Source organism: Malaya genurostris, chromosome 2 (genome assembly GCF_030247185.1).
Source record: "Malaya genurostris strain Urasoe2022 chromosome 2, Malgen_1.1, whole genome shotgun sequence".
NCBI lineage: Eukaryota > Metazoa > Arthropoda > Insecta > Diptera > Culicidae > Malaya > Malaya genurostris.
The window spans coordinates 100,371,202-100,394,640 of record NC_080571.1 but is presented as its reverse complement, the minus strand read 5'-3'; the positions used below and the strand labels follow the sequence as shown (position 1 = coordinate 100,394,640).

At 36.8% G+C, this 23,439-nt stretch overlaps 1 protein-coding gene across 1 annotated transcript in view; it reads left to right on the top strand.

Annotated features, from left to right (window-relative positions):
- Positions 1-23,439, top strand: part of LOC131432609 (uncharacterized) — a 311,087-nt gene that overhangs the window by 7,657 nt on the left and 279,991 nt on the right. Inside the window, exon 2 of the mRNA XM_058598975.1 lies at positions 15,217-16,446. The gene's annotated coding sequence lies outside the window, so the exon portion shown is untranslated. The remainder of the gene's footprint in view (positions 1-15,216; positions 16,447-23,439) is intronic.

Below are 23,439 nucleotides of genomic sequence, written 5' to 3'. Positions count from 1 at the left end.
CAAAAAAGTTCTAGCTATTGGTAGGAATGCTGTTATGATGGTCTTTAGAGGTTCAGAAATATTGAATGCAGCGAATATCCATTCTACAATTTCCGAAAATTTCAGTAATCCTGTTGGTGAATGTGAAATGGAGCCCACTGGATTATTGTCTTTTCTTGAGCTAGTTCCTGGATTGGTTTGTGAATTTGACAAACCAGGAGGCACAGTTTTTGGTTTTAAATTTGGCTTTTTAACTTTAACACGGGGATCTTTTTTTGAAGGTGTAATTTTAGGTGTCTTTTTCGGTATTTTATGGTTTGGTAATCTCCTCTTAACAGACCCTTGAGGAGTGACGAACGAGGTATCTTCACTATTTCCGTCAGAGTCAGATTCCTCTGGCTCCGCAAGATTTGAAAAACCGTTTTCGGTTTCCAAAGGGGAGACATGTATGACCGTTTTGAGCATTTCTGCATATGTGCGCTTAGACCGTGCTTTTAAAGAAAGCTTCATTTTGTCTTTACGCAGCTTAAATGCAGCGCACACTGAAAGATCATCATGAGGACTTTCCCCACAATAAACACATTTTTCAACATCTTTATCGCAAAGATTATCCTTATGAGGCCCTTGACATTTGATACATTTGGACTTATTACTACAGTAAGTAGCTGTATGTCCGAATTTTTTACAGTTCGTGCAATTCATAACATGCGGTACGAAAAGCCGAACAGGAAGACGAATTTTATCGATATAGACATGGCTAGGCAATGCAGATCCGGCAAATGTTACGCGAAACGAATCTGAGGGACGATAAAACTTTTTTCCATCGACAATAGATGCTGAGTACAATTGTTTGCACTCGAGTATCTTAACTCCCTCAAGCATGGAGTTTTTAAAACGGCCAACTCCATTTTTAAGTAAATCATCTGCTGTCAGACTTGCTTCAGTCACAACACCGTCAATTTCTACCTCCTTCGATGGAATGTAAACTCGATATTCAATAGCAAATAATTTACAGGTTACAATATCGTTTGCCTGTTTCAAGTCGTTAACAACAACTCGAATTTTATCTCTATTAACCTTACAGATTTCTTTAACTTCAGAGAAGTGTGATGTCAAATCCTTTGTAATTTGCATCAAGTTTAAAATCTTTTTCGAAGATAGACTATCCATGGCCCAGTGGTACCCTGTGGATAATGTTTAGCCCTCGGAGTATTTAAACTCTCACTAGTATCCGGAATCGGATTCGGATGATCTTCCATGAGATCATCCATTACATTAAATTTTTTTGCAAATTAATAATACCAAAATAAAAACTTATGTTTAGTAAAATTTCAGATATAAGAAATAAAAAATAAATTAAATTTAATCTACCTTGTAGCTGATGTCTCTGTTCCTTTATCGTGAAGAACGACGTGAAGCTCTTCCAACGATTTCCAATTGGCAGTCTTCTGCTGTTTCCAATTGGCAGTCTTCAGTCGTTTACTGCTATCTCAGTTGCTCTGCCGTCGTTGTGGACACCACTGCACTTGCTGTGCTGCCTGTACCTGACCCCAGGTACGGTGCTTTTGCTCTCGGTGGCGATTAAATGCGATGCTTGCAGTGTAGCGATATATGCCGTCTCTTTTGATCCTACGCAGCGTACAAATTCTGGTACCTGGTAGATCAGCACTGGGTTGCTTAAGCACCTCTGTGCCTTTGCACCCCTTCGTCTTCGCACCTTTATGCGATGGCACCTCTGTGACTCGTCACTTCTTTGCTCTCGCACCTCTGTGTCTCTACACCTCTGTGCGTATGAACGGGATGGCCTTCGTTGCTAGCTTTCCAGTCGGGAAACGCCCCGAATATTGCGTTTGCTATGGGCAGTTTAACTACCTGAAGCTTAGAATTGTCTCGGTAGCAGCCGTTAACTCACGAGCCAGTACAATCGAAACACAACCTCTTCGCTTGAATGGTTTTTACTGAATCATTTCCGATGGCATGTCGCAAAAAATATGTTGATTCGTTAGATACAACAAGAGATATTCACGATCAAAAACTTATCACTCTCTCAGAGGGTAAATTTTGAGAAGGCACCCCATAGTAAAGTAAGTCGTATTCACGACAAAATTATTTTAAGAAATAAACTGACGATAATTAAACTGAGTTTCGATTGAATGAGAAACGAACGAAGAACTGAATGCTGCCCCCTAGAAGTGTGAGAATCGTCTCATATTGATAACAGTTTCCGAACCGATCAGTTTACTAAAGTGAACCAATTCGAAGTATCAGTTCATCTGCTTATTTAGATTGAACTGAAGGTCTATTTTTAATACTATGAGCCGTTTTTCTTTCATATGCATGCATATGCGAACTTATTTATCATTGTTGGAAGTTAAAATAATCAACTAATCTGCGAATCAAAAATATTTTGCCACTTTTTTGAATATCTGCAAAAGTGGCATCCCTGACTATACCTGAGCCTATTGAAAGAGAGATAGTATTTCTCACTTACAATGCCTCATTGATTCCGCTGAAGAAGGATAAATGCACATTTCTACTTATTTAGAATTTGCTCTCTAAGGTCTGAGGCCAGTGTGTTTTAGAGGGCTATTTTCACGCTTCAAATCTGATTTTCTCAGAAACGGTGACGAATATCAAAAAACCCAATTGACAATTTCTTAGAAAATTAGTTTAGATTATTCTGGGAAAATTTAAGAATGATTCATTCACCTCTAAGGTCAGGAAAGTCTTTTTCTGAAGGAAGAATTGCATAGCTGCAAAACGGCAACTTTCAACTTGTTCATTGAATATCTCACCTTCAAAGACATGCATCAAAAATCTATCCTGACAATGTCTAGATAATTTAATTTAGATGCGATTAGTTCATAAAAACATACATGTTGTCGCGATAAAAATGTAATGAATATTATTTTTGTGAAGGTAAGTCGATTTCTATGCACGCGCAATTTTTCTGCTCCAGTTTCCTGGTAACGTAACGAAAAATGAGAGAGAAATAACATCGGTTAAGCAAGGCTGCCAAATAGGCGGTAGCTTCATTGGATGGAGATGCTAACATATGTCAATCCTATTCCATTGATTGATATAGTCAAATTTGTAACCGAAAATATCGAAACTTTTCTGGCCACCCGGCTCATCGAGAGTCATTTTACACATTTGCCAGAGAGCATGGAGAGAAATGTAATACGCAGAGCGAGACACGTGGTTATAAGCGACCTACTGGCCGCAGCCCTTAAGAGCCGATGATCCAAGTCACTTTTCCTTAAGGTCATATCTGTAGATTCGGTTTTGAGTCTACCTAAACTCGTACAATCACATAAAATAGATTATATGATGAAATATTATAAATATTATTTTTTATATGATATCTAGATAAAAGAAACGAAATCTGGAGATTTCTGGTAAAATAATACTTAGTCCGTAGATTTCGTAAGATGCATCCGTAGATCCGTAGAAAAGACAGAAATCCTTAGATCCCATAAATCCGTAGAGTTGGCATCGCTGGCCCACCTATGTTGCCCATTCGGTACGTCAGCGAACGTTGTGTGTTAGATATTGAACTTTACTACAGCACACAGTGTAATAACTCATAGGAACGTGGTTTTTGAAGTACAGTAGCTTCAGCAAAGTTGCTCAGATTGATAGACGCCATCTTTTGGAAAATTTTATTTATGTGATTGATCCCCCTAAAAGTGAAAAAAAAAAAAAAGATATTATTTTAGTTCAAAGCCAACATAAGGGCTAAGTTACTTCGACAAAGATGTTCAGAAAGTTATTTCAAAAAAAATTTCGGAAGGTACTATTCCCATAACTTGAGCTTAATTCATGATATAATGTATTTTCTGAAAAGGGCGTCCTAAAACCAGTTTTTGTAAGAAATCACATATATTTTCAATTTATATGAGTTTTTCATGCTATTCAAAGTTTTTCATCATTAAAAACTACAAAACTTTCTCAAACATACTATGCTGCTATCATTTCAACCATTTTTCATGTTTTTTATTGCAAAATTTCAACTTGTTTATCATCAAAACGGCGCAGAAAGGTGCAGATGAGACTACTTACATATTAAACTACTTCGAAAGAGCTTTCATACCGTGGTTGAATTACTCGTCTGCGATCGTCTGCAGGCGAGATATGTTCGGGAGATTAATCACAAAAATAAAATTAGCCAAAAGATGGCGTCTAACATTCTGAGCCACTTTGCTGAAGATACTGTTCCTGAAAGACAACATTCCTATGAGTTATCAATTAAGAGCGTGAATTTGCGCTTTTGAACCACTGTGTAGCAGAGTGATCGGCAATGTGTGTCTCTTTCGGTTTCAATTGAATGGAATGAAATTTTATTGCACTGATCATTATCGAATAAAATCCTAGACGGAATGAATCTTTTTTTTATTGATATAAAGGTAAAGCAAAATTAAATCAACATAGGTATTACCAAATAAATCACTTCAACTTTTGATGCTATGTAAGAAACGGGTAATTTTTAACAGGGTTGGCGGTTCAATGCACTTTCTCTTATAACTGCGTTATCATTCACAAGTTCGTTCGTCATGTAAAAATTAAGAAATTATTAACAAACGAGAAGTTAAACGTGCCCGGAGAACGACCATAATTAAGTCAAAGCCGGGCCTAAATAAATAATAAATAACTTACTTGCGCAAACTCAATTGAAATAGTTATTTTGGTGATAAATTATTTAAAACTGTTCTACAATCTATTTTCAGTTGTAATTTTTGTATGTTTCATGGAACACTTGTGGAACTAATTTGATACTATTATTTTTCTAAAGGAAGTATGTTGATACGTTAAGGCGTTTAAGAGTTATGCAATGTATTTTGAGTTTTTTTAAAGATATTTTTAAGACTAATTTAAATAAGTTCAGAAAAATAACACCCTTCCAATTTTTTCTTAAATTTTTACCTTTCAGAAAAAACATAGGATACATTTTTATCGATCTGGTATCTAATGAATATTGATATTTTAAGCTTGACTAGTTTTTGATGAAAAAACAATCATAAGTTTTTACTGGTATCTGATATGCAAAAGCTTATTTCAGCAAATAATTAGTTCAACAACCCTTCTTAAGGCAGTTTTTCCAATAATCGTTTCACAATAAAGTTAGAACAAAAAAGTGATTTTTCGGGAGCCACTCTACTCTAAGTTGCTCAACAAAAAAGTTCCTACAACTTTATTGTGCAATGGAATCGTTTTTTAAATTCAATTAAGAAAGTTAGATTTCAGATTTCAATCTAAATAAGGACCACCCTTGTAACTTTGTTTCAACAAAAGGAGCATCACTTGTGTACAAACAACTTTTGTGAAGACACCAACTACAAAAAAACTGAAATTGAATAGTGAAAATATTTTTGTCACGCTAATCTCCCGTTTCGGACCACTGTGCACTGGCTTGTAAGACCAGCACCCTATGCATTGAACCGCCAACCCGGGCACATAAACCACCCACACCTTTCCCCCCTCCAAATTGGAACAGTTTTGAACCCAACTTGGAAGATTTTTTACGAATTTCTAATTTGTACTAGTGAAAACTTACCACTTTGTAATGTTAGAACCGACAGTGGGACTTGGATATTTTTTATTGGACTATCAGTCCTGTTAATTTGAGTTTGATTATATGAAAATCTGACATGAGTTTATTTGGCAATAGATTATTTCGATCTGCTGACTAGATAAACTTATAAGCAAATTTAAAAATTTACTATTCGCTATTCATCACATAATGACTGAAAATGACATTTTTACTCTAAGCACCCTATCCCTATATCTTCTTATGACATCTCAAAATGGTAAAAATTACTTTTATTCTTATTTTTTATGCATATCACCCTGTAGCCGGAAACGGAAACCGGAAATAGGATTGAAATAAAAAAATTAATATGAGACCGTAAGTCCTTTCATTTGAATTTCTGTTTGTAAAAATCGGTTCGGCCATTTCTGAGAATATTGAGTGACAATGTTTGCCACACACTCGTGCCGTTTTTCATTGAAAAACACTGGTGGCGTGGATTACTCTGATTATGCACTTTCGAGCAGAAATGCAATATTCTGACGGTGTTTCATTGCCATTTCTGTTCGAAAGTTCAAAACCAGAACAATCCACGCCACCAGTGTTTTTCAATGAAAAATGCCATCAGACTTTCGCTCAGTTCATCGAGCTGAATCGAATGATGATGTCGGTTTTCATAGTGATTGCATGATAAATCACAAAATCGATTAAAAAAATCTGTGTTCGTGGTATCATACTTCATAGAATTCCATTCACCAGCTGATTCTTATGTTCAACGGAGGCCGCCTTCACAGTAAACTTCATTGCCAATGAATCATGCTACTTATTCACCGATCTACAGAATTTATGAAGTTGTTAACAAAACTGTAGAAGCAATATTGTAAACTTACTTATTCAGCATAAGCATCTCAAAATCGAATCAATCGTTTGATCTGAAGTATCTGCATAAATCAGTATACTTAACACTCTGCAAAAAATTCTATCCACACACTCATCTTGTTTATGATCATAAATATCGAAGATTCAAAGGAAAGCCGATGAATGATTTTGCGCTGCTCGCCAGATGCTAGCACCGTCTGTGAAAACTGCACTAGCCGACCGGTCTGAGAGAAAATATTTTCGTGCTGCGAATGACAACCTTAGAGCAGATCATCCCGTAATCTGCAGCGCTAAGTTTTCTTCCAAATGATACCCAGGGCCACGTCTACAAAATATAGCAAAACCAAAGGAAAAAAGAATCGCCATAACGATTAAACCTAGACCGTGGTGGCGCCAACTGTTGCGACCATTCAATATCAGAACGAACAGCTTTCCCTTGTCTAGCCGGAATTGGTGAGAGAAAACGAGAAAATGATTCGAGGGACAGACTGAAAATTGTTTTTTTTTTGGGTTTGGATTCTGTGAAGGACATGAAGAAATTGGTTGGTTGAAGGTAATCACTTTGTACCGTCTGGTGTGACTTATGGTTCCAACAGCTGAAGATTAGGGTGCAAGTTCTATATGAGAATTTAATAGTTTATTGACACTTTTTCATAAGAAATGAATACACAGTCGTATCAAGAAGTCGTATCTTCTGAGGTAACCAAAGAAATGATATATGCACTTAAAGTGTAATGTCGAGCGAAGTTGAGCGTCAGGTGTAAAATGATTATAATTGACTAGTATGATGGACACATTTATACACGCTGTTTAAGACGGCCAATTTAGTCATTGAATTTATAACCAACAAGGTTTTATAATTGAAGTTCTCGTCTTTTGCGAAATTTTTCATTCTTTGTTACAGATCAAAACTTTTGCACCTAGCTGATTCCAACTACGAATCATTTTATAAAAGAACTAAATAGTATTCAATCAAAATTATTTTTATTTTGGAGTTAAAACCGGCTTATAAGATGATAACTAAAAATTTCTAGTATGTGGAGTGCATATCATATCAGTGTATATGTGATCAATAATTTCCCATTTCTCGTGATTTTTTGAAGGAATTTTAGACATTTTTTGTACGCGCTTACGAGAAGTTATAATTAATTTTTATTTTAGAATTAATAATACCGAATATGACAGCTTTCGGTTTGTGGATATTTTTTCAAATCGAGTACAGTTTGTATTTTCGAGACCGATTTCACTAGTAAGTTATTGAAATTAATGTCATATTAATTCCTAACGTAAACTTGTAAATCCTAGATGACTAAAAACGATTTTTTGTGCATTTTTCAATTTATGAAGGAATTTGAACATTTAGTATGTTCCACCTAATAATTATATCGTTAGAATTATGTACGTGACGCATTGAAAGTTGGAAAAATTGACAAAAACAATAAACGTGCGATTATCGATATTGTGGTGTGTGGAAAAAGCATGTCAGTTTTATTCGTATTCAGTTATGTCTCTTACATTACCCACCCACTTTTTATATGTAAAATCTTACATCTCAACTTCAGACTGTCTATATTTATTTATGAGGAAGACTAGTTTAACATTTTTTACACAAGTGTCGTATTTTAGTTGAATAACAATATCAGCTAAACTGCATCTAATGTCTCGTTGTTACAAATTTAATATACAAATGGCACTGAAAGATTTGATCCACCCCAAAATTGAGAACATATACGTATTTGAAAGGTACCAGAGTTGTTCTGGTCCTTGAATGTGCTCTATTTGAGTTCGCACGTGATGCATATTCTGGTTCTTTTCATCAAGAAACAACCGTGTGCCGTCTTAATGTTACCAACGATGGAGACGCACGGCTGGTAACATAGATCCTAATATATGTACATAAAAAACGATTCCATAGATATGTTTATTTCGAAATGTTTCGATCCATCAAGCGATGCTGTTAAGCCAAATTTACGTTTTTATTTAAAATCAATGCTCAGGAGTTTTCCGGTGTTTTCAAACCCGAAGCTCAGGTAACGGTCCGAAGTGAGTTTGTTTGGTTATCAGCTAACAAGACTTGGCTGGTAGAAGAATTTATTGACTAGATAGAAATAAAACCAACCAACCATTGAAACCAAAAGTCGGATCCAAATCAAGTTTAATAGTATACTATGGAATTATAAGAAAGTAACAATGTCAAAACTGAACCGACCAAATACTTCGGTGCAAAACAAAAAAGTATTCTGCAAACACAGCAAAAACTTTTTTTCTACTTAGCGGTTAATGTTGAACTGCTATGTGGCATAACAATTCAACATAAACTGTTATGCACTTATGAATCAAAGCACAAATTGAAAGAGAAAAGGCCCTCTAGAAGCTAAATCTGACGAATATGGTGAATGCGGTAGCATTTCGAATTCTATTTCCGAGCAAATGGTTATTTTAACCGTTAAAAAAATCAAACCGTTGTATGCTCCAGGTATCAGCGCTATGCCATCCGCTATATTGAAAAAATGTTCGGATATTTTAGCAGTGCTCTCGCGCATATCTTCAATTTGTCGCTCCAGCAGTAATCATTTCGAACTGATTGGAAACGCTATAATGTTCTCGGTTTATAAAAAAGGTGACAAGTGTAACGTCGTTAATTACCGAGGAATCACGTTGCTGAGTGTTGAATCTAAAATATTCGAATCAATCATTAATACTACTCTATTGTCAGCTTGTTGCCATTATATAAGCAGTTGCCAGCATGGATTTTTCCCTGGTCGGTCGGTTGTGACAAATCTTGTATTTTTACATCGTTTTGCACCGAGCCACTCTGTGAACCACGACATTTTGCTAACCAAGCTGAGCAAACTAAGATGCACGACCAGATTTTGTCAATGGCTCCGAACATATCTCGTTGTCGTACAATTCTTGGCAAGCACCTCAGGAATTCCTCAGGGAAGTACTCTAGGACTACTTCTTTTTTCGATGTTTGTGAACGATGCTGTATTTGTCTTAAGGCATTGTGGTAAATTATTTTTTGTTGACGATTTAAAAATTGAAAGCTGATTGCCGAGAGTTGCAACATCTTGTTAATATGTTTTACGAATGGTGTGTAAAAAACAAAATGGATCTCTGTGAAATTTTCCGTCATTAGCTATCTTCGTACGAGGAGCATGTTTAATTTTAACTACACCGTCGCTAGGGTGTTATTCTGGTTGAAAAATTAGTGCCCGCCATTTTTCAGTAACGATGGACAAAGCAAATTATGTGCCTGGATTTTTATTTGCAATCTCGAGTAAATTTCGTGAGCAACTTTGTTTTAATTCGCTTTATTGCTCATTGGTTCGTTCACAGCTGGAATTTGCGAATGTTGTTTGGTGTCCATACAACGCTAGATTCAAAGGCTGGAAGCTGTGCAACATAAATTCGTGCTTTATGCTTTACGGGAACTACCGTGGAGTAAAGACTGTCCCAGAGAGTATGGACGCAACCAAAAGCTGCTGTCATTTCGCAATTGTTCAGAATCTGTCAATTTTTATGGCTGCGTCCTGTTGTTTACACTCTTCTCTAACCACTTGTGCAGTTATTTATTCGTTATCATTAGTTTGTTTCGAAATGCGTTGACTTTCAGCAGAACAACCTCGAAAAATGGTGTACAAATGGAGCACAGAATGCGGACTGTCACTGAGAAAGATAACAAAAATGGAAGGAGTATTTGAAAAAGCCGTGCGAAATGCAATCAGGAAGCTCGGTGAGGATAACACTTTTGAGGATAAACCGAAAACGGGTCGAAAAAAAGTTCCTGCTAACCCTCAGTTGGGTAAACGTATACTGAAGGCGTTCGAGCAAAAGAAGGAGGTTTCAGTTCGGGATGTGGCCAAAAAAGTATGCATTTCGAAGTCAAATGTTCTTCGTGCTAAAGAACGTTTGAATCTTCGAACCTCTAAGAAGCAGAACCAACTAAAACATAGTCCGAAACAAGAAGATCGATCAGGCCGCTCAGGCCGAGGGTTTGAAAGCTGTACAATACGATTCTTCCTGGAAATTTGAGCTGCATAATCATGGACGGCGAAACCTACTCGAAACTCGATTACAAATTCTTATAGGGACAACAATATTATACGGTGCGAGAAGGGCAAGTGTTAAACCAGTCCGAGACATCGATTGAATTCGAAAAATTTGGTAACAAAGCTATGGTCTGGCAAGCAATTTGTAGCTGCGGTAAGATTTCGAAACCCTTCATCACCACTGCTTCAATGAACAGCGAAATATACATCAAGGAATGTTTACAAAAACGACTTCTACCCTTGATTCCAAGCCACAGAGATCCTGTTGTCTTCTGGCAAGATCCTGCTTCTTGCCACTACTCTAAATCAACGGTAGAATGGTATACTACCATAAATGTCACTTTCGTCCCAAAAGACATGAATCCACCAAATTGTCCACAACTTCGACCAATTGAGGAATTTTGGGCATTAACGAAGGCACATCTTAGGAAACATGTCTCGGCAGCCGAAACCATTCAACAGTTCAAAAAGATCGAAAAAGTGTCAAAACTTGTCGCCAAGTAGTCTGTACGAAATTTAATGAGGAACATTCGCAAGAAGGTGCGCCAGCTAGTCTACAATGGCTAAGTAGCAAATGTTGAGAATAATATTCTGTTGTTGTAGTCTAATATTATCAGTATATCGAATAAAATTTGAATATCTAACACTTGTGAATTATTAACAGCGAAATCAAAGGCGTCCATACTTTCTGGGACAGTCTTTAAGCCGTTGAGTCTTCCACCATATGAAGATCGTTGTTAACTTTTGAGGTTTAAATCTTTAGCAGATCGTCGACGTGCTTCACAAGCCACTTTTGTATCTAAGCTACTACTTGCTGAATATGATTTTCCGGATCTTCTATCACCAATTAACCTGTATACTCCAGAACATGTCCTTCGGCCTCGATCATTACTGCACACTGATCTACGCAACACCAATTATGCTCACAACAGCCCGATTTTGGAAATGATTCGCCGTTTCAACGAGTTCAGCAATATGTTTGACTTTATTATGACCACTTTACAGTTTCAGTTGCTATAAAATTAGATTGATTATTACCATTTTTAATTGGTTTTATTAGTTTAGTTCATTAGTACTTGTTGTCAGATGAGCAGCGTCCTTTTAAATAAATGAAAAAAATCATGGAACTTTGCAGTCCTTTTTGCCTTCCTCGAATAGAAAGGCTATACGATCACTGCAAAAACTGACTTTTGAATCGAGGCTCGGAGTGCCGAATTTCATAGATCCTTCGATTCAGCTCGACGAACTATGCAAATGTCTGTGTGTATGACAAATATTGTAACTCAAGTTTCCCGGAGATGGCTGAACCGCATTTTACAAACTTAGATTCAAATGACTTATGGTCCCATACAAAATTCACATGAACATGAACTTCATTTAGATCCGATATGTACCAAATTTGTTCAAAAAATGGAACTAACTTTTCTCGGAGATGGCTGAGCCGATTTTCAAAAACTTAAAATCAAATGAAAAGCCTTATAGTCCTATAAAAAGTTCCTCAATTTCGACTTCCGGTTCCGGAATTACAAGGTGATATGCAGAGATGTCCATCGAAGAGCAAGTATAATTTCTCCCCTCGCACTGACAACATAAACAAAAGCTCTTCTCTTTCACACATATACACCACTGTTATATAAAGTGTGCACGCATCATGAGAGCGCGTATTTATTTTCTTTCAACTTTCAAATTGCTAGAGCAGAGCTCTAAAATTCTCTGAGGTGGCAGCAGATATTTTCACCGAAGTGTGAGCACTCTGATGTACGATTCGCATAAGAGCAGCGTGGGGCACGCATATTCAGCAAAAGCGCAATTTATCGTTAAAATTTAGTTTTTCCTTGTTGCGAATATTGTCATATCAAGGCCTGGATTAATAATCCCATATAACGTAATCTTTTTTTACGAACCAAATCCCAAATAACGTAAGCTTTTTTTACGAATCAACTTCGTAAAAAGAGGTTTTTGCATAGAATGAAAACAATTTCCGGCTCCATGGAAATTACTACAATATGGGTATTTTCGGAACGGGATTGATGAGTAGATGACGGAAAACGATGTTTGAAGTGGTTTGGAAATCCAATATGGCGACTTCCGGTTTATCGATATTGCTTAAAAACCCTTACAATATGGGTATTTTCGGAACGGGATTGATGAGTAGATGACGGAAAACGATGTTTGAAGTGGTTCGGAAATCCAATATGGGGACTTCCGGTTTATCGATATTGCTTAAAAACCCTTACAATATGGGTATTTTCGAAACGGGATTGATGAGTAGATGACGGAAAACGATGTTTGAAGTGGTTCGGAAATCCAAGATGGCGTCTTCCGGTTTGACGATATTTCTTAAAAATCTTTACAATGTCAATATTTTCGGACCGGAATTGATGAGTAGATGACGGAAAACGATGTTTGATGTGGTTCGGAAATCCAATATGGCGACTTCCCGTTTGACGATATTCCTTAAAAACCCTTACAATGTGGGTATTTTCGGAACGGGATTGATGAATAGATGACGGAAAACGATGTTTGAAGTGGTTAGTTGAGTCCTTTATCAGGAAAAAAAGATTGCCATACTGAAAAGATGCACATTGTTTCAACCGAATCATAGAAAGTCGATCCTGTCAGTCTGACCCCAAACATCAATTTCTTGCACCCACTTATCACATCCATTCCGAAAATGGCCATGTGATTGGGGGTTTCCACATTCATTACAAAAAACTTTTTTTACGAAGTAAATTTCAAATAACGTAAACTTATTTTATGAACTACCTCCATTTACGAACCCCCGTTTAGTTCGTAAATGGAGTTTTCGATGTATAAGTGTTTTTAACCAAATGAACCATTGATAGTCCAATAAATGATTTACTGCATTTTATTCAAGTCTGAATATCGGTACAATTTTTTTTCCAAAATTAAAATTTTTTTGGAGAATCGTAAAAAAATTTGCAGATCATTTAGTTTATGGTTGAATGAACCGAGTGTCACTTTTCCGATAACCAGCTTTCGGTTCCGGAAGTACCGACAACAGTAATCAAATGTGATAAAATGTGAGGTCACTTCACTTCCTCACATATGATTGAATAGATTTTCACTAACTTAATTTCAAATGTAGTGTATCAATGAAGTAGTATTATGCAACAGAAATTTTTAGCACTCTTTTCTAAACTTTTTTAACTTGTAGCATTTCGGAAAATTTCTGCTGTAATATATAGGAGAAAATGAATGATATGAGAAAGGCATCATTACACCACTAGGTTTTTTTTTACTTTCAGACCTATTGCATATATATTCTCATCTTCTGCTTCAATTTCGTTGACACAATTATTTCTAGACGGGAACTGATAAAAACTCACGGAAAGACCAAAATCAGCATTTTGGCGAAAAAATTAGTTGATTTCCTGATTTTAGTTAATTATTTTTTGAGACAACTAAAAAAATCTTACTTCTGCTAATTTAGATTTTTAATTCTAATTCCCTTAATAATAATAAAATATTTGTTGAAATGACTATTTTTTTAGTTGAATTCACCAATTAAACGTGCTGTCATTTCTTAGCTAAGGCACACTTCATTTCCATACAACTAATTTTTTAGTTGAATTAGAGAAATAAAACGTTGTTTTCAACCAACATAAACGGTTGAATTGGTTTCTGCAATTTGCAGCTATATGGCGCATTGTCACCGAAAAAACGTTAACACCGTAATGACTACTAGCCACTAGATGGCACACTACTACCGAAAAAAGTTTCAGTCGCGGTTGTCTTTTCTATATTGGCAGGTATAAATACGATGTTGTATTGGAGAAAAAGACATAAGCGAAACATAAACTTCTTGCTGAAAATGTTTCTTCTAAATCACTGCTTTCTTCATTCGACTTCGCGAAATCGACTCTCTCACTGAAAACTTTGAGCACTCGGAAAACAAAAACCGAATACAAGTAGTACATGCCCGGAAGGTTGGAAGATACAAAAAACATCATATGACATATACAATTAGAGTGCAACATTCGAAACTCACTTCACTGTTCCGCGTAAAACATAATTACGCACAATCGCTTCAAATGCGCACAAATTCTGAATAAATACACTTTCCACTAACAGTTTACGTCATTTTTACATATCGGTTTAAAAATTTATATATGGATATATCGTAACACATGCGAAAAACATCTGAACAATTTGCAAGCAGTTTCAACAAGACTGTCCTTTTTAGCTTTTTAATGGATTGTTTTGCTTTGACACTTCTCATGAGGTTTTGTCTAATAAACTTGTTATTAAAACCAATTTCATTTTTGTTTTCTTTGTGGTGTCCTTCAGTAATGATGGTGATAGATAAATAGAAATAAATTTTCTGATTTTAGTCACAAAATTAGTTGTCAATGAGAATTTCGTGTTGGATTGAAATATTGCTGGTTTGTGTACAGGAAATTCGCCAACTAAACTCATTCTCTAAAAATAAGAGTTAGTATTTGCGAAATTTCATCCTCAGACTTTGAATCACCATCCGACAACTTATTTGTCAACCTTCTGTGAACGAAAGATCCGCTCCGTAAATCGTAAGCCGTCCAGTGCAGAACCGCACTTCCCAAAGAATTCATGTTCCGTTGAATAAGTAGGACGATGTCTGAAACTGTCCTCCCTCATCCTACGGGATGTTCACTCTCTTAATGTGCATCGTCATTAAAGACCGGTAGTCCGTCGCAGAATACGAATTCAAAACAGCGAAGTCACCATTCGCAAAACATTTCGAAACGACGCTCATTCACTTTTATCTATTATTTGCAGACGACAACGCCGTTCTGACAGTGGCACACGCTGAGTGAAATGCACTAGCTGACCGTGCTTTCCGGTGCTATGCGGGACCGAAGCAAACCACGGACTTTCCGCCCACCGACTCCGACATACGTACGACCATAGGCAATAGACTCTGGTGACACGAGTTGCGGCAAGAATTGGCCGGCAGCTGGGCATTTCACAGCGCTCTTTTCGACTGCTGCTTGGTCAACATTTGTCACTGTGAAGACTCTGGTTCAAACGTGGTTTCCCGACGGAGAATGCTGCCCTGCTTTGAGCCTACCGAGCGGAATTAATACTTTTATAAAAATTCAAGTGAATTTATGCTGCCCCGATGCGTGTTGGTTTTGTATAATTATTGTCCCTTCGGGAGTGCTTCGCGGGAACGTTTCGAACTAAAAACGTTTCGGCATGTAACGGAAACTAAGCCATGAAAGTGTACAGTGAAAACAAATGCAACCAGGTCTACGAAATAGTTGACTTCAAAACCGACCCATCAAACTTTCCTCCGTTACATTGAATCTCATAACACCGGCAATTCACTGCATGAATTTCACTTCGGTTGAGTAACGAATTGCCCGAAACAAGCAGATGAAGATAAATTGTGGAAATTGCAAGTGCAGTGAAGTGTTTTGTTGGAAGAAGTACCATTACCGAAAGTGTTTTGTATTGCAAACATAACTGAAAGTTGAACAGCTCACGAGTGCATCCAATAAGGACGAGAATAATACGAACAATGATAAGAACAAGATGATAGAATTCAATATCGCTTGAAAACAAAAGCTTCTTTTGATGCGTGGTACGGTCGATAGATCAAGGGTCGAAGGTGTTTACCGAAACGTACCGCCACTCACAGCACATAAAAGGGCGGTCTGGCACATGAAAAGGAAGACTAACCACAAAAATCACCGTCGGCTGATAAGCTTTTCTTCGTCGAACGAGAAAAAAAATGGTTCCTGTGAAATTCAAACGAGTTTTTGTGCAGTGCTTCAAATAGCAGCCACTACGGAGAACGCGTTCGGAAGCTCCGGCGAACGGAGGCAGATCGTCGTGATAAAACAGAACTGAATTCTTGTGAAAAATTCTATTTTGGTTTGCACGAATGGGGGTGGGGTCTATGCAAAGGGTAGTAAATAAAAGAGATTAAAGCGAGGAAGACTGAAATTTAAATATTGCATATCACAGTGAAAGGCTGGTTGCTGCCAAAGAGAATACGAACTGGTAAGTTATTTATATTGAAAATACCACAAATTCTGCTTCAATGCGATAGAAGCCATAAAAGTATTCTATGCTTTGGAGTGTTCACGAAACTACTGCTTTTCGTCACAAATTCGGAATAAACACACAATTCCTGATTTCTGTATTAAATGAACCAGATGATGTATGCGTTTCCTGCAATTTATGCGTTTCCTGCAATTTATAGTAATATAGTAATATAGAAAAAAAAATGTTGCCCAAGTGATAAAGTCAATAATTTGCTCTGAAAATTTTTACGGAACATTCTCAACTCAATTTCTTTTACGGAACATTAGTTTTTTTTTATTTGTTCGAAAAACACATATTCAATTTCAAACAGTTCAGATCGAATTGTGCTGCCATCTCCACCTAGCAGTTAAATTTAAACCACTCCACAGACGCAAAGTTTACACTACTTATGTAAACTCTAATAATATTGCACCATGGTGAGTTCCAGCAGTTAAATTTAAACTGCTTTAAGCACTGTTGAGCCGAAGGCGCAACGTGAAGAAATAAATATTCTCAACTAATTTTCAAATATATTGTGGGCTGGTTTTCCGATGGTAATTACCGTTTAAAAAATAAATGTTTTTAATTGAGAAAATGGTACTCTAAAGCATGTTATTTGGTGAAACGTTGCATTTGTCTTCAGCATAGCTAACCGCTCGTTTTGTATAGATGTGGAGCCCAATTCAATTCACGACTGATATGTTGGCGATTCATCAGATCGTTGTAACTCGGAAATTATCAATTGTACTAAAATTGTGGCCCAGTAAATGTTGGAAACTAAAAAAATTGCAAGGGACAACCCTATTGGGTTGTTCGAACTGTTGACTAAACCTACCAACATTTGCTCTGAATATTAGGCAGCAGTTTTTTTACATTAGGCATGCCTTAAGCAAAGCCTTGGTATTACATTCCTATAGTGAAATTTGACCTTCTGTTTTAACAGACTTCGCAGCCGATTCAGAGTGTATAGAACCATTGAATGGCTGGTACTACGATCCTACTGACACTAGGAATCCTTCCAGGTCGGGGCTCGAACATACGACATGCCTTACTCTTCTAAATACGGGACCGAGTGTCAGTAACAAAAATGCAAAACTAGCCGCATAATCTTATTATATCATAATTTTGAACGATAATAACTCAGTCATTTGTTGATGGATTAATGTAATTTATCAACTAATCGATTAGGAAACATTAAATTTTAAACGTGTATGGCAACATCATTTCAGTATTTCAATAGCATACTATTTAAAAATGGGTTCGATTCGTCCCATGCTTTCACGAACCAATCACAACATTCCGTAACGTACCTTCTGATTTCTCTTTACACGACCGACGGTTTCGATCGTTGCTTCACACCTCGCATTTCATTCAGTTCTACTTCGATCTGTGTATCTGCATTTATGTCATGCATGAAAATGTATCTGTCCTTCGCACAAAACGGAGTATCTATAAATGTATGCTATCCCGGGTAGATGTAAATAACAAACAAAGATCAAAATAATAACAAATTTTACCATCATATCTTGTCTTGACGTTTCTGTGCTATCATAGCGATACTTGATATTTTCTTGATATTTCATCTAGAGAATCAAGAAATTGTGCAATATCTGTTTAGCATCAAAATTAGTTATTATATCTTATTTCGTTATTGATGAGTTATTCCAATTTTATTAAGTACAATTAATCCAGTAGTTCTATCTTCAAATAAAAGACAATTGAATAAACTACATCAGAATCAGATATAAAAAATTCTTATTATATTATTTAATTCTGAATGCTAGAATATAAAATGACTGGAAAATTTATCTTCTCTAAATATTTTGTTTTTGATTTGATATTACAATGGCAGAATTTTATATTTTGTTAACATTTCCCCATGAAGACTTTGTTATGAATTTTGATATTTTAACTCTTGTATCACACGTAATAATGTTAATTTCTACAACTGAGATGTTCGGTTTTAATAATAAAATTTGTTATTGGTTTGCAAATCATTTCTACCCAGGATGCTACAATTTCCACTTTAGTCGGCGGCTACCAACGAACGAAACCCTTGTCTAATGTGTGGATGACAAAACTAAGTTACTCGCTGGATAGTCACTTTTACACTTTGTTCGGTGAGTGAATGTCATTTTTCGTCTGCTGCACACCGTGTTCGCTTGAGTATATTGAATACCAATTAGCTGTTAATTTTGATTCTCCGGTAACTAGCAGGTCAATTAAGAACTATAGATGTTTCAGACCTTATTTGAAGCACCTGCATCTCGGTGATTTATCGATGGATTTGCCACATCTAACTTGATTCTAAAGTAATACTTCAAACCAGGCCTTATGCACGCGCGCTCTTTATTTTGCGCTGAGACAAATAAATTCTCATTCTCATAAGACAACCACGCGCATGCGACGTACTTTTGCCGCTCTCAAGAGAACTCTTTGGCACATTTACGTACCGCACCAGAAACTGATGCACGCTTCGTTGTAAAGTCTCATCGCATTCTGCCAAGAGCGAGGCTCAAGCGCTTTCGTCGCATGAGATAGCGCGGCGCGCTCGCTTCATGCGATCTACGAGTGGTTTGTACGTTATTTTCATCCTCTTCATCTCTTCCTTTAGGATAGGACACAAGTCGCACGAACCGCTCTAGGCACGAACAAATAATAATAACAGCAGCTTTTACTGTGGCTCACATAGCACACAAGCTGCGCTCATAAAAAATCTCGTGCGCTGTCTCTTGAGACCAAAGCGCACGAGTCGCGCGCAGAAGAAAATGCGATGCTCTGAAATTTCAAGCAGCACATCCCGTTTCTATGTGCCCGCTACGCGTCTCTTACTTGCTTTTGGTTTGCTCTTTGAGTCGGTGCTCACGCTCACAGGATAAATATGCGACACACACATTTTCGGTGCGCTCTCGCTGTCGCATTTTTGCACGCATGAGCATTCGGAAGGCCTGCTTCAAACATTACTTTTGTCTAACGGTATTAAAAAAAAACATTATTTTTGCGAATTTTAATGTTTGAATTTTAATGTTTTGCATCATACAAAGCATAATTCGAACAAGATTTCGTAACTTATCCGTGGAAAAAATATCAAGAAATAATTCGGCGCAGGAGTATTTTCGAGGACGCTTCTTAGAAATCATGATTTGCGGTGTCGACTGTATCTCAGCGCAGACTAATCAGAAGTCATCAAATCGAAGCAGCATAGTTATAGATGTTTCGAGATGTTTTTCTAGACCTCAACGTTTTTGTTCCATTTTTTAATTTTTTTAAATTTTTGGTAGTTGTTAAAAGTTTCACATCAGTTCGGGTTTACATCTCATCCAAATCAGTCGATAAAAAAAAACCGCTTACGTTGGGGACAGAAGAAACCAAGTACAGTATTGTGTAGTGAACAATAGACCTCGAAAATGAGTGAACCAAACGAACAAAAGCTACCGCCGGTACGAAAGAATACAATTATTGTTGACTTCTGACAGTGCAAAATTCGACCTTCGATACGAGAACTTGAAGGTTTGCTTAAGAAGCAAATGCATCTTGACATTAAACGTGTGCATTTACTTCAATGCAATAAGACCAATAATGTTGTTTATATCCAGTTCTATAAAGAGTTAGATGCAATTCAATTCGCTAAAGACAATAATAATGTGCACTATGTGAAGCATGGAAATATCAAGTACAACATTCCAGTATATATGGAAGATAGTGTTATAGAAGTGCGTGTGCATGATCTTCCCTCAAGCGTCATCGATCCTTATATTCGCCATACCATGTCCCAATACGGAGAGATTCTCTCTATCGAAAAAGAAAAGTGGAAGAATTTTTCCCCGGTATTCTAAATGGCGTACGTTTGTTACGCATGCGCTTGAGGAGGCCTATACCTTCTTATGTGACATTCGGTCAGGATACAAGAATTCCGTGCAAATTGTTACCTATGACAATCAGATGGCCACATGTCAATATTGCCAAAAAGCTGTTCACTACGGTAAGCCATGTGATAAACCGCACAAGGAGACAACTATACCAAAGGACAACGGTGCTTCCTTCACATAAACCCCAAGCAACCCCAGTACACCTGTGACAGTCACCAACAACAGGGAAGTATCCCCTTCAACGAAACCATCCAACGTAACCCCTATAGAACAAAGTACACCAGCTGCAGTTAACAGCTTACCATCCAACCAACCAGCAACTGCAAAGAATGTACAACAAGGCGCATCTACAACAACTAGCAACGAAATCAACAACAATACCACGGCAATGGATGACGAGACGAACCACGAGCAAACTGCCCCTCAATCCTCGCAGGAGGAAAATGGAAGCTCCTCTCCACCTAAAAAAAAGGGTGACAACGAGATCCAATACAAAAAAAATTATCTAAAAACTCAGCTAAATCGGCCACGTAGAGCTTGTACGCAAATAGGCCTGAATAAAATATCTTTTAAATAAAAAAAAAAAAGTTTCACATGTGAAAACACAGTAGTAGCCATATTGTAGCTGTGAAACCTTTCCTAAGTAACAAAAAGTGAAAAAGGAAAATGTTGGGGTTTGATATTGTACATGTAAAAAGTGTTCTCAAAATTTGAAAAAAATGGTGAGGTAGTTTTCGAATGACGATGGACACGGGTTTTGGAATTCTGCTTCCGAGAAAAACGCGTTTGAAGTTTATTGTCTATAAAATCGAAGAAAACAATTTATTTTTCTGGGGAACGCGTAGGGTATAACACTTTTGGTAAATCATATTTTTCTTTATAAACATAATAATATTCATAATAAAACATTCCTAGAATGTTTTGTCAAATTTCCAAATCAATCGAAGCAGAACTCTTGGGCCTGTGCGTCGAGCTCTTGCTTCTTCTTAGTATGAGAAAAGCAAATGTAAAGACCCATAACTTCCAGCATTTTTTTCCGATATGCTTGAAAATTTCACAGAATATTCTTGAAATATTTTATTATAAGAAAGCACAAAGAAAAAAATAAACCATTCACCAAAAGCGTTAGACCCTACCCGCCCCTTAAAACGAAGACGACGAATTGGAAGAAGGCGACACGAAAACGTAACGACAGCTTGCGATTGGCCCTGAGAGCTCAACATTAGGCAATATTCTGGGAAGTTTTCAGCGCGAAAAGCATGCCGATGCGGCTTACTCATCAGATCCTGCCCCATCTGACTACCATGTTCACCTCGTTGAGTCACGCATTTCCGAGCAGCGCTTCGATTTTTACAAAAACTGTGCAAAATGACTCGCCTAGTAGCGACAAAATTTGAAAAAAGCTACAGCAGATGTTTTAAATACAATAACAGTAATAGTTCTCTTGCAATTCATCTATTCCATAAGGAAACGATATTCGATCTGTTAGATTTTCAATATATTTGGTACCCACCCGAAAATTTCAAAGCTGGGTAATCACCCACTTTAAATTTCGAGCAAAAAACAATTGTAATATTAGTATTATTTAAAATAATAAGAATATTTTTATTGCAATTCGGAATAATAAATAATTCTAAAATTATAGAATGCTAGTTCTCAAGGTAGAGTAAGGATGTAAATATATACCGCAGAAAGGTGAGACGTGACAAGGGTCATTTGAGCAAGCAAAAATCTTTTAGTAACTTAACTTTTCCCTTCCAGCAGAGGAGCCGAGCTTAAGCATCTCATCAATGCGAATCATTTGAGTCTCTGATATACCGGAAAATAGCGATAAAGGTCGTTTACTCTTTACATTCCGAACCGGCAAAAAAGAATGCAGTAGCAAGTAGAAAGTAACTTCTGGTAGCTTTGCCGGACTTTATAGTAAATGATAGAAGACCTTGATCGGAATTTTCCGGCAGATGTTCATGGTCAACTCCTCTGGTAGAAAGTGAAAGTTAAGTTACTAAAAGATTTCTACATGATAAAATGAATCTTGTCACGTCTCACCTTCTATATCTTCACATAAATAAATTCACTCGAAAACTTTTGACGTAGGACTACATTTTGATTTTTTATACTGGTGTGCAAATTCAAAATAGTGAAAACCGTACAAACAGTGCTCAGGTTTTGAACATCTATATCTCAATCATTTTAATTTATTTTCCATATCATTACATAAAATGCATTGGAAATATTTCTACACTTCGATTGGAGTAGATAAATCTATATATATAAAATCATATTTCAGATAATTGGTGATCGAAACTTCAGTTAGTAACGAAAATCTTTGTCATGGTTTTCTTTAATAAATACGACAGTTTTGTATACATAAGTTCACTTTTAAGAAAATCACTCATTCAAACCAAGATTCAGTATCGAATAGACTTGTACACTTTGTGGTTCAGAAAAGAGGAAAAAGTTGCTAACACATCGTTTAAAAAGTCCAGGAACTAACCAGGAAAACATAATTTCGTGCACAGGAGTATTTTTTATTCATCAACATTATCATTTTCAAATGACATACAATCGTTCTAGCACTTTAATAATTTTTCAATACCATTCTTATGGAATGATTTGTCAATGGCCTAAACATCGGCTTCAGTTGCGGCGATGACTGTTTTATTCGAACCAAATATTTTGCCCTGGCGTGTCTTTTTCTGATCAGCAAAGGACAAGCAATCGCTGGGGGCTAGGTAATTGTGAATAACGCGGGTGAGGAAACAGATTGCAGCCCAATTCGTTTAATTTCTTTATTGGTTTCATCGACGAATGGCACGGTGCATTGTCTCGGTTAACGGTGATTTCTTTGGTATTCTTATGAGGACGTTTTTTACGACTTCGCTCTTCAATCGCATCACTAGCTCAATGTAATAATCACTTTTGATGGTACTTTCCTGTTCAGTATAGTTGATGTTAATTATACCTTGAACATCTTAAAAACTGATACCATGATTGTTCCAGCTACCTGTTACGTTTCCAGATGGCTTTCCCAGTCCCGGATAAAAATAGTGGATCCATGTTTCGTCCACTGTTTAATACCAACGAGATTCATTTTATT